Raw genomic sequence first — 13,619 nt, 5'->3', positions numbered from 1 at the left:
TCATTCATTCATTCATTCATTCATTCATTCATTCATTCATTCATTCAGTATTTGTTAATCATTTAATACATGCCAGGCATTACTCTAGGGGCTGGGGATTAAAATGACAAAAATGAGACAGTTCTTGCATTCAAATAGCTTACTTGAATGGATGAAAAGCTAATGTTGCTGTTGGGGAGAGGAGAAGTTCTAGGTAGGAAGTTTTACTTAAGCTGAATTAGGAAGGTATCTAGGCATTGGGCATTAGGAAGGACTGTATGAAAAGGAAGTGAGGAGGGAATGCAGAAACATAGAACCAGAGGATGGAGTGTACTAGGAAACAGTTAGCAGGCCAGTTTTGTTATAATGTAGAGGGTGCAAAGAAACCCATTGTGTGATAAAACTGGAATTATAGACTAGAGGCAGAATTTGAAGGCTTTAAAAGCAAAAAAAAAAAGAAAGAAAGAAAAGAAAAAAAAAGTAGAATTTGTATTTTATCCCAGCAGCAAGAGGGAGCCTCTAAAACTTCTTTTTTATTATTTATTTTTAGTTTCCAGCATTTACTTTTATAAGATTTTGAATTCCAAATTCTTTAATTTTTTAATTAATTCAAAATTCTTTAAGATGGCAAGCAATCTGATATAGGTTATACATGCAGAATCATATTAAGCAAATTTCCACATTAGTCATATTGTGAAAGAAGAATCAGAATAAAAGAAAAACCATGAGAAAGAAAAAAAAGAGAAAATAGTACACTTTGATGCATTCAGACTCCATAGTTCTTTCTCTGAATGTAGATAACTTTTTCCATCATGAGTCTTTTGGAATTGTCTTACATCATTGTATTGCTGAAAAGAACTAGGTCAATTGTAGTTGATCATTGCACAATGTTGCTGTTACTGTGTACAGTGTTCTGGTTCTGCTCACTTCACTCAGCATCAGTTCATGTAAGTCTTTCCAGGTTTTTCTGAAATCTGCCTGCTCATCATTTCTTGTAGAACAATAGTATTTCATTCCATTCATCTATCACAACTTGTTCGACCATTCCCCAATTGGTGGACATCCACTCAATTTCCAATTCTTTGCCACCATAAAAAGAGCTGCTATAAATATTTTTTGTACATGTGAGTCCTTTTCCCTGTTTTATGATCTCTTTGGGATATAGACCTGGTAGTGCTATTGCTAGGTCAAAGGGTATGCACATTTTTATAGCCTTTTGGGCATAGTTCCAAATTGCTCTCCAGAATGGTTTGATCACTTCACAACTCCATGAACCATGAATTAGTGTTCCAATTTACCCACATCTTCTCCAACATTTATCATTTTCCTTTTTTGTCATATTAGCCAATCTAATAGGTATGAAGTGGTACCTCGGAGTTATTTTAATTTGCATTTCTCTAATCAATAGTGATTTCGAACATTTTTTATATGACTATAGATAGCTTTAGTTTCTTCCTCTGAAAACTGCCTATCCATATCCTTTGACCATTTATCAATTGGTGAATGACTTGTATTCTTATGAATTTGGCATAGCTCTCTATATATTTTAGAAATGAGCCCTTTATCAGAGACACTGGCTGTAAAAATTGTTTCCCAGTTTTCTTCTTCCCTTCTAATCTTGGTTTCATTGGCTTTATTTGTGCAAAATATCTCTTATTTGATCATAAATTCTTCTATTCTCCATAAATCTGACAGGTAAACTATTCCTTGCTCTCCTAGTTTGCTTATAGTGTCAGCCTTTATATCCAAATTGTGTACCTCCTTTGACTTTATCTTGGTATACGGTATAAGATGTTGGTCTATATCTAGTTTCTGTCAAACTGCTTTCCAGTTTTCCCAGAAGTTTTTGTTAAAAGGTGTGTTCTTATCCCAGAAGCTGGAGTCTTTGGGTTTATCAAACCGTAGATTACTATAGTCATTGACTACTGTGTCTTGTGTACTTAACCTATTCCACTGATCCACTACTCTATTTCTTAGCTAGTAGTAACAAGTCATTCTCGATCAGGAGGTTTTCAGGGTCAGACCTGTGCTTTAGGAATGTTTATTTGTTAGTCGTGTGGTGGTTGGATTGGAGGGAAGAGACACTGGAGTCAAAAAGACTCATTAGGAAGCTAAGGTAAAGGTGAGAGAAAATGAGGTTTGGAATGAGGGTGGTGGCTATGTGAATGGAGAGGAGGGGATAGATGTGAGATATATTGTGGAGGGAGAATCAATAGCTTCTAGAATAGGCAGCTAGGCGGCACAGTGTATATAGCACCAGTCCTGGATTCAGGAAGACTGTCTTAGTAAGTTCAAATCCAGCCACAGACACTTACTGGCTGTGTGACCCTGGGCAAGTCACAATTCTGTTTGCCTCAGTTTACTCATCTGTAAAATGAGCTGGCGAAGTAAATGGCAAACCACTCCAATATCTTTGCAAAGAAAACCCCAAATGGAGTCATGAGGAGTCAGACATGACTGAACAGCAATAAGAATCAGCAAGTCTTGGCAATTACTTGGTAGGAAGATGAGGAGAGTGAAGAGGTGAAGATGATTCCAAGATAGTGAACTTGGGTAACCAGAAGGATGGTGGTGTCCTCAACAGAAATGGGCAAGTTAGGGAGAGGGAAGAAGGTATAGCAGATCAGGCCATCTTCTGGTAGTTTAGGTTCTAGGTTAATTTAGGAAGAGATTGAGGAAAAGTTAACGGTCCCCACTTTGTTTGGAATATAGAGTTAAGATAATGAGAGCAGTGCAAAAAAAGTGGACGATTTTAAAAATTGGTCATTTAGTCAGTCCACAAGCATTTATTAAGTTCTCAGTAAGTGCCACGACTGTGACAAGTGTTGGGAATACAAAGAAAATTAAAAACAGTCCTGCCTTCATGGAGTTTCTATTTTAATGGGGGAGATAACAAGCAAATAACTAAATACATAGTTCTGTATACACACACCCCAAACCCTTTGCCTGCTTGAACCCGGGACCAAATGCCAGGAACAAAATAAGCCTTAAATCAAGTTTACTGTCTGTTGAGTGAAAGATGGTTGGAGAAAGGAGAGGCTATAGTCAATGAGATAATTTCTGAATCTCTTTCAGTAGTCTAAGAAGAGATGATGAGGGTCTAAGATAAGGTGTTGGCATGTGAATGCAGGTGAAGGAATGCCTGCCCAAGAGATTGCTCAGTTAAAATAGATAGGAGTTGGCAAAAGGTCCCCAAGAGATGCTTGGAGGAAGGGAGAACATGTCAAAGATAACTCTGATGTCTCTAGTCTGGATGACCGAGATACATATGAATTCTTTTGTTCATCATTTAAAGCCTTATACAACATGGCCTATTCCTATCTTTCCAGTCTTCTTGCCCATTATTCCCACCCATACATTCTCTGTTCTAGCCATCTTGGCATACTTACTGATCCTCACATATGATACCTTTTTCCCATACTTATGCTTTTTGAATGGTTTTATTCCATGACTTGAATGCCCTTCATTCCCATCTGTGCTTGTGTGAGTCCCTGGTTTCCTTCAAGTGCCATCTTCCACATGAGGCCTTTCCTGGTATCTTCCAGCTGCTAGTGGCTTCCCATCCAAGGCTGCCTTACTTGTGTTTTATATGTGTCTTGTATCTCCCTCTAAATAAGCATGTTGTTTCTTCCATTAAAGTGTAAAACTTTTTATGGGAGGGACTGTTTCACTTTTGTCTTTATATACTTAGCACTTAGTCCGTTGCCTGGCACATAATAGGCATATAAACATGCTTGGTTGATTGATTTTTACTATAAATAGAAGGAGGGAGGTTGGGAGGTTGGGTAGGTTTATGAGGAAGGATAATGAGTTCATTTCTGGATGTATTAGTTTGTGAGGTGTTAGAGGGACATTTAGGTGGAGATGTCTAGCAGGCAGAAGGAGATAGAAGACTGGAGCTCACAAGAGAGACTGAGGCTAAATGTATAGATGTTAGAGTCTTCTGCATGGATATAATACTTGGAACTATTAAACAGATGAAGTTATCATTAGAAACCTTATATAGAAAGAAAAGAAATGAGAAAAGACCCTTGAGTAAAGCCATGTTTAAGGAGCGAGGAGGAGGTAGAAAATGAATTATTGGAGGTAATCAAGAAGGAAGTAGGGATAGAAACAAGGGCAAAGCCAAAAGTTATAGGAGCCAATGAAGAAGAAGGTTTCTGTAGTGCTCAAAAATTACTAGTTTATAGCTTCTGCCAAATTCTTGCTCTGATGCCTTATCTCATGTGGAAAAGATAGATAGGAATGAATTAGATATAATTAGGTAGATTCAGAACTAGTTGATCGGATAGACTCAAAGCATAGTCTTCAATAGTCAAGATCAACATAACAGGAGGTCTTCAGTGGAATAGCCCAAGAATTTGTGCTTTACCCGTATTATTTAACATTTTTTATCAATGACTTGCATGAGAGAATAGATGTCATACTTACTAAATTTACAAATGACCAAATTTACAAATTTACAAAAGCTGGCATGTACTAGATACCAGAGTCAAGAACCAAAAGTATCTTGACAGGCTAAATAATTGGACTGAATCTAATTAGATGAAATTGAATAAGGATAAATGGAAAGTCTTACCTTTGCCTACAGAAATGTCTGGCTTGATGATCTCATCAGCACCCATGAATTTAATTATGATTTCCACATCTACATATCAACCCTTGTCTCAGTCTTAAGTTCTTCATTACATCTCAAACTAAATGTCCCATAGAGACCTGAGATTCAACATAAAAAAGTTCTAAAATCTTTCAATTTTGTTTTTTCTGACATCTCAAACTAAATGTCCCATAGAGACCTGAGATTCAACATAAAAAAGTTCTAAAATCTTTCAATTTTGTTTTTATTTATATTGTTATTATTGTATAATTTGTTCTTTTAATTCTGCTCTCTTCATTCTTCATCAATTCATAGAGATCTTCCAAGTTTCTTCTCCAAATGCCCATATCATCATCACAATGATATTCCATTATATTAATATATCATAATTTGTTTAGAATCACAACAGGTGGATTCTCCCTTAGTGCTACAATGAAAAAAAAAGCCTGTAGATATGTTTGTACATAACAGCCCTTTTCTTCCTTCTTAGATTTCTTTGGAGTATATTCATACTAGTGAAATTTCTGGGTAAACATGTATTCAAGTTAGTGACCTTTTGAGGCATAGTTCCAAAATGCCTCTCCTAATTCACAGCTCTACCAATGTTTCCAATTAGACCAGCTCCACCAGTGTTTCAGTGTACCTTTTTTCCCATTGCCTCTCCAACATTTGCCATGGTCTTTTTTTTTTTTTAACCATTCTGATAGGTGTGAGGTGGAATCTCAGAGTTGATTTAATTTACATTTCTCTAGTTATTAATGACTTGGATTTTTCCCCCCCAAAGGTTGTTGATTGCTTAGGTTTATTCCATTGAAAACTCCCTATACATATCTTTTGATAATTTGTCTAATGGGGAATGACTCTTTTAAGTTTGAGTCAGTTCCTTACATATCTTACATATAAGACTTTTAGCAGAGAAGTTTCCTGCAAATTTCCTTCTAACTTTAACTACTTTGATTTTGGTTATGCACCAAAAATTTCTAAATTTTATGTAATCAAACTTGTCCCTTTTATCTTCTGTGATCTTCATTATCTCTTTTTTGGCTATGAACTCTCCCCCTACACATAGATTAGAGATGTAATTTCTTCCTTTATCCTTTAATTTTCTTAAAATATAACCTCTTGTGTCTAAGGTATCCATCTGTAGCTCATCTCAGTATACAGTATAAGCTGTTGGTCTACATTTAACTTATAACAAAGTGTTTTTCAGTTTTCTCATCAGTTTTTGTCAAATAGTGGGTCCTTATCCAAGTAATTAATATTTTTGGATTTATTATTAATACTATTATCAGGTACTATAATTATATTCAGATTTATTATTATTTATTATTAACATTATGCCACTGTGTTCATATGCTTTTATATGTTATGTATCTAATTTGCCCCACTTACTGACCTCTTTTTTTTCTTAACCAGTAAAATTGTTCTGATGATTACTACTTTGTAGGATAATTTGAGAACCGGTCCTGGTAGATCCTCTTCCTTCTCACTGTTTCCATTGTTTCCCTTGAAGTTCTTGACCTCTTAGTCCTCTACGTTAATTTCATTGTTATTGTTTTTTCTAACTCTCTAAATTAATTCTTTGGTAATTTGATTGCTATGGCACTGAATAGATAAATTAATTTTGGTAATGTTATCTTTTTTTTATCTTGGCTTAGCTTACACATGGGCAACTGATATTTCTCCAATTATTCATATCTATCTTTATTTCTGTAAAGATCATTCTGTAGTTGTATTCATGGATGTGTTGGCAGATAGACTCCCAAGTACTTTATATATTCTGTAGTAGTTTTCAATGGATTTTCTCTTTTTCTCTCTTCTTGTAGGTTTTTGTTTGTAATATATATAAAGATGCAGTTGATTTCTATAGATTTTCCTGGACTTTGCTGAAGTTATTGTTTCCATTATTTTTAGTTGATTCTTAAGCATCCTCTAAGTAAACCATCATATTGACTAAGAAATCAATACTTTTCTTTCTTCTTTTCCTATCCTTATTCTCTCAGCTTCTTTTTCTTTTGTTATTGTCATAGCTAGCATTTCTGTCTGTATATCAAAAGGTAATGGTGATAATGGGCATCCTTACTTAACCTTTATATTAAAAAGACCCCTAGTTTGTCCCATTGAATACAGTGCTGGACCTTGTTTCTAGATAGATGCTATTTATATTAAGAAAAGATCCATTTATTCCTATTTTCAATGTGTTTTTTTAATAGGTATGGATGTTGTATCTTGTCAGAACCCTTTTCTACATCTATTGATATAAACATGTGAGGTTTTTTTCCTTATTTTCTTTTATAGGGAGAGTTGTCCAAATATTAAACTAACTCTATTCATGGTATAAATCCAGTCTGGTCTATGTTGACACAGTCTTGCTACTCATATATTGTTTAATTAACTTTTTTTTTTGCATCAATGATCATTAGGCATATTGATACATAGCTTTCCTGATCTATTTTGACTCATTTCTGATTTAGATATCAAGACCATATTTATGTCACATAAAGAAATCGGTAGGGTCTCTTTTCCTGTTTTGAAAAGTTTTTGTAATATTAGAATTAATTTTTAAAAAATACTTTCTAGAATTTACTTTTAAAACCATCTTGTCCTAGTTTTTGCTTCCTTTGGGAATTCCCTTTAGTAATTAAATTATGAATTTTTTAATTTACTTTTTCTGATATTGTGTTATATAAATATCTATTTTTCCCTTTTTAATCTGGATTTTTTGTATTTTTGTAAACATTCATCCTTGTATTCTAAGCTATCATTTTCATAAGCATATGCTTGGGTAAAATAGTTTCCAATCATTTTCTTCATTATCTCTTCAATTATTGTGAATTTTCATCTTTCATTTTTATTTAAAGTTTGATTTTTTTATTTATTTAAAAATCAGGTTATTTTTAAAAACTTCATTTCATTCATCATTTTTTTGCTTTAGATTTTACTAAAATTTTATTAATCTCTCCTTTGATTTTTAGAATGTCTACTTTCTTCTTTAGTTGTGAATTTTATTGTTCTAATTTTTTTTGAAAAGTCTCCAATTTATGGATGTGTTTTTTTCTTTTGCTGATAGCATTTAGAGATATAAATTTTTCCTCATTGACAATTTTATCTGAATGTCATTAGTTTTGGCATATTGCTTCTTTATTGCAATTATCATGATGAAATTTTATGTTATTTCTATACTTTGTTCTTTAACCCACCAATTCATTAGAATTAGGATATTTTGTCTCTAATTAATTTTAAATCATTTCTTCAAAAACTCTTAATTGAATGTAATTTTATTGCAATGTGATCAATGCATTTTTGTTTAGGATTTCTGGTTTTCTGTATTTTTGGTGAAATATTTATTATTGATTTTTATATCTGTGCCATGCAAGACTAAGAAGTATGTAAACTCCTTTGTGTCCTTATTCATTAATTGCCAATGATCATCTATCATCTCAAATTTCTATCAAAATCTATTCAGGTCCTTCTTTCTGGTTTATCTTTTGATTAGATTTACCTCGATCTGAAAGGGATACATTGATAATCCCTACTATTATAATTTTAAAGTTTATTTCTCCTTGCAAAATTGATTAACTTTTTATTACATATTTAGATGCTATGATATTTGTTACATATATATTAAATATTGATATTGATTCATTCTCAATAATGTCTTTAAGTGTAATTTCCCTAGTTACCTCTTTCCTTATTATAGCTACAATTACTGTACCTTGTCTGAAATCATGATTGTTATTTCTGCTTTTTAAGTTCAGCTATATCACAATAGATTTTGCTCTAGCCTCTCATTTTAATTCTCTTTGAATCTTTACATTTCAAGTACATTTATTATAAATAATATATTTCTACTTTATAATATTCTGTCTTTCTTTCTTTTTGCAAGGCATTCAGGGTTAAGTGACTTGCCCAGGGTCATACAGCTAGTGAATATCATGTGTCTGAGGCTGTATTTAAACTCAGGTCCTCCTTAGTTCAGGGCCAGTACTCTATCCACTGTACCACATAGCTGCCCCCTATTATTTCTTTCTAATATGTTATCTCTTCTTCTAGATTATGGATGATTTCATCCAATTCACATTGAGTTTATAAGTGTTAATTGTGTATTTCTCTCAATCCTATTCTCTTATACTTTTCTTGCTCTTTGTTCCCATCCCTTCTTTGCAAAGAAGAGGGTGATGAGAGAGGATGAATGTGCTCCAGACCTGTGTGTGTATGTGTGTGTGTGTGTATACATATATATGTTTATATAGAATGTGCTCTATACTTGAGGCAGATAGCTGGAATCCTTTCCTTCCTCACATTTACTTGCTGGCTCTCCTGTTCTCTTTCAAGCCTCAGCTCAAATCCCAACTACTTTGCTGGTAAATACTACTCCTACCCCATGCCTTCCTTCTGGGATCACATTCCATTTACACTATATGTGTGTATATATACACGCACACACATATTTATATCTATATATCTTGTATATACGTAGTTATTTGCACATTGTCTCTTCCTTTTGGGTAAGGTCCATTCCTTTTGCCCCTGAGCCCCAAATACTTAATAATATTTTATTTTTTTTAATTTCATGTAAAGATAGTTTTCAATGTTGATTTTTGTAAGGTTTTGAGTTTCAAATTTTTCTCCTTCCCTCCCATTCCTCCCCTGTCCCCAAGATAGCAAGCAATCTGATATAGGTTATACATGTACAGTCATGTTAAACATATTTCCACATTAGTCTTGTTGTGAAAAAAGAATCAGAACAAAAAGGAATAAGCACAAGAAAGAAAAAATAAAAATAGTGAAAATAGTGTGCTTTAATCTGCATTCAGACTCCATAGTTCTTTCCATGGATGTGGATTTTCCATCACAAGTCTTTTGGAATTGTCTTGGATCATTGTATTGCTGAGAAGAGCTAAGTCTATCATAGTTGATCATTGCACAGTGTTGCTATTACTGTGTGTAATGTTCTCCTGGTTCTGCTCACTTCACTCAGCATTAGTTCATGTAAATCCTTCCAGTTTTTTCTGAAATCCTCCTGGTCATCATTTCTTATAGTGCAATAGCATTCCATTACATTCATATACCACAACTTGTTCAGCCATTCTCCAATTGATGGGCATCTCCTCAATTTTCAATTCTTTGCCACCATGAAAAGAACTGCTATAAATATTTTTGTATGTGTGGGTCCTTTTCCCATTTTTATGATCTCTTTGGGATACAGACCTAGTAGTGGTATTCCCAGCCCCACTTTTAAAAATGATCGCTGGCACTTAAAACAATTCCTGGCACATAATAAGTACTTAATAAATTCTATTGATAAACTGACTGACAAAATGGAGCAGTAATGGTTAGAAAACTATTGTTCTGGAGAGAAAGATCTTGTGGTTTTAAAAATAAAGATATGGTCTGTAAGGTTTACATGAGTCAGAAGTGTGATGTGGTGGTCAAAGAAGGCTACATGCTCTTGGGCCACATTAAGAGATAAATAGCTCTCAGAAATCAGGTGGTGATAGTGCCATTGTACTCTCATCTGGTCAGCCCTCATCTGGAGTGTTGTTTTCAGTTCTGGGGACACTAATTGAGAACTGAAGAGATCAGATGGATAGCATTCAGAGGAATGCAATCAGAGTGGTGAAGATTCTTTACTCCATGTCATGTGGGGATCAGTTGAAGGAAGTGGAATGTTTATCCTGGAAAAGAGAAGCGTCAGGAGGAACATGAGAGCTGATGTAGAATATTTTAAGAGCTGTCTTGTGGAAGAGGTATTAGACTTGTTCTGACTTATCCTCAAGGAATCAGGAGTAATTGGTGGACATTGCTTAGTGATCAACTTAAGCTTGACGTCTAGAAAAACTGCTTAACAAATAGAGCAGTCTCAAGGTGGACTGAACTGCTTTTAGAGGTGATGAGTTCCTCCTCCTCCTCGGAGGTCTTCAAGCAGAGACTGGGCAATTTACTGTTTGTTGTGTTACAATGGATATTATTTTACTGGTCTAATTAGACTTGATGGTTGCTGAAATCTCAACTCTCAAATTCTGTGATTCTCTGTAGAGATGGCCCAAACACTATGTCAGAGGAATATTAACCCTAGAAGATCACACAAAGTGGAAAGACTCAGATTAAAGCTGAGGCTGACTGTATATTGTCTGAGCAGCAGCCTGGCCAAGACCAAAGAGATTCATCAGCAGTTTGACCACTGGGTCATGATGTTTTTGGCAATCAGAACTCTCAAAAACTATCTACTTAGTTATAGAGGACCTGCAGTCTGCACAATTAAAGGAAGAATCACACCAATGTAAATTATAAGTCATTAGATTATTGAAATATGTTATAACTTCACCTAGAATAATTTTATTTTGAGGAGGGAGTCTGGGCTTCTGCTTTAATCAGTGTAGGAAATCATTTGTTGAGAAAACTCTCTCTGTCCATGAAGATAGACCAATGTTCTACAGCTCATAGTTTTAAAAGTGTTACCTGGATACACTGAGCAGTTGTGTGTCTTGTTCAGATCTTCGCAACTAGTATATGTCAGATGTAGGACTTGGGATGATAAGATTATAAATTTGGAGGTGGCAGGGACCTCAGTCCATCAAGTCAAGCCCCTTTATTTTGCAGACTTAACTGAAGGCAAGAGAGTGTAAATGACTCAGGGTCACACAGCTGGTGTCTAAAGGATTCACACCCAGGTCTTCCTGACTTCGTGTCTAGAACTCAGAATGTGCTAAATATGAGGCTAGCTCTCTATATACTATGTCACATTATACTTTTTAAGCCTTGATATTGTTGTTAAATGCTAAATTCCATTTCCTTTTCATTTAACTTTAGAGAGAATATTGCTATTATTTAATCTGTTCGTCTATTATTAATTATTCCTCATGAATTTCTTGATTTCTTATTATCAGATGCATCTGTTATATAATTTGATAATTCTTATCATGTTACTCATATACATTTTCCCCGATCCTAATTTAAGCTTCATATATATTTCATATGGTTTCTTGTCAAATGTTGGGATGGATTATATGTATATACTCTTAAAATTGCTCTCCAGACTAAGTTTTTTTATGTTTTAAAACTAGAACCTATATACTTAATCACTTATGTTTTATCACAGAAATGTGTTTTATCTACTTCAATTTCATACTTTCTTTCATTAATGACTTCTTGTATTTGTCAAATCATGTATCTGCTTTCCCCAGGTGGCATCATGCACTTAAAAGATTCTGAGTATCTCTCCATCATTTTTACACGCTTAAAATTGCAACTTATTATGACATTTCTGGCCCATGTAAATGATGTTGATACTTTCTCTTTATAAGCATTTGCTTCTAGATTGGATGAGGACTGACCTGTGATTTAATTCCATTGGGGAATTTCCAGATGGGGAACTCACTCTATCAATGCAGATTAGTGTCTTCTCTGTAACCTAGACTCAATTTTTTAAAACTTACTTAATTAAATATTTCTCAATTAGATAATAAAATTTTTAACTTTCATTTCAAAAAATTTTGAGGTCCAAATTCTCCCCTTCCCTCTGTCCCTCTCCCTTCCTTGAGAAGGAAAGAAATTTGCTATTGATTATACATGAGAAGTGATGCAAAACATATTTCTATGCCATCTAGCAACCTAGAATCTTTAAGAGTTGCCCAGAGCACTGACTGGGTAGGCAGTTTGCTCAGCGTCATATAACCAGTGTGTGTCAGAGGTCTTGATTTCACATCTATTTTTCTAGCTACTACACTGACCTATCTCTCCCTCTCCTTGTTTCTAGCTATAATTTCAATTTGAAAGAGAAAAGTCACTTTCCTGCTTCTATTCTTGCTGTTCTTCCTTATTGAAAATAAGGCATAAATACATCATTAAACATGAAAAGTATTTTGGGGTTGATTATGCTCAAATTGCCCATATGGCTTATTTACTTTATTTCCATGTAATTAGAATTAGATAAAAATACAACTCTTCTCAAACATATTTAATGTTAGTGATGTAAAAAACAGATCTGACTGTCATTCTGCTACTCAAAAGTATTTAATGACTGTGTATTGCCTCTAAAATAAAATGCAAAATCTCTGTCCTGGCATTCAAAGCCTTCCACTTCATGGCTCTCACCTGCTTTTCCAGTATTATTTCATATTATTCTCTTCTTTTTGAATTCTCCATTCTTGACAGACTTAACTTCAAAGGTTATCTATACTCCAAGGGTTCTTAGAGTGACAGGTGAAGTGTCAATGTTCAAGATTCTAGAGAGTGTAGTGGCCCGGCACATCTTCCTCTAAATTACTAGAAAGGTTGTAGTTGATAATTCTTTGCCCGAGCTAGTGGTCTGAACTAGGAAGATGTGTGTTAAAGTCCTGCTTCTGACTTGTACTGGCTGTGTAAACCTGAGCAACTTACTTAACCTGATCTAGGAAAGTCTCTAGGTGCTGATTTGGATTGATAGAAGGAGTTTCCTCATCTAAAAGTTCTCTAAATCAATGGAATTATAGACCATGTATGCCCAGTAGGGTGGGTAGGATATTATAGGCACCTGGCCCCCAGTCATTAGGTAGGGGGCAGTGGTCTTGAGTGGAGTGGCAATTCTTGAGTCCATTCCAAGGGGATGGTTATGAGGAGTATCAAAATTTATTCAAAACGTGAAAGGTAGAAGGGGAGGCATTAGCAGGAAGTTTGTGAGGAAGAGTTCCTTATGGCAATGCTCTGATAGGCCTGACAGTAACAACAACAATAAGCAACTGGTTACTCAGATGCTTTGCTTTTCCTTTAAATATATAGGAATATTCAACAAAGAATGATTAAATACTTAATATGGGCAAAGTACTCTTCTGAGCTTTGGGTAAATAAAGCAAAAAAATAATTCATTATAACATTGAATCCACACTGTGGGGCCCAAGGAGCTGGGAATACCAGGCTCTGGTTTCATACTCAGATACTAGTTTTCATTACTGAAAGAGCTTGGTCTCTAAGGAAAGAGATCAAGTTATTTTTTGTGTTCTCCTGCTCTTTGCCATCTGACCCTAAAGCCCTATGGAAAATCACTTCGACCTTGGGCTTGAAT

General features: G+C 34.6%; 1 protein-coding gene across 1 annotated transcript in view; it reads left to right on the top strand.

Moving 5' to 3' along the window:
* PTPRQ (protein tyrosine phosphatase, receptor type Q) overlaps positions 1 to 13,619 on the top strand; it is a 268,160-nt gene that overhangs the window by 7,807 nt on the left and 246,734 nt on the right. The window lies entirely within an intron of this gene.

The sequence above is a fragment of the Vombatus ursinus genome, unplaced genomic scaffold (assembly GCF_900497805.2).
Source record: "Vombatus ursinus unplaced genomic scaffold, bare-nosed wombat genome assembly UNPS02014874.1, whole genome shotgun sequence".
Lineage (NCBI taxonomy): Eukaryota > Metazoa > Chordata > Mammalia > Diprotodontia > Vombatidae > Vombatus > Vombatus ursinus.
This window is presented reverse-complemented; position numbering and strand designations above follow the sequence as displayed.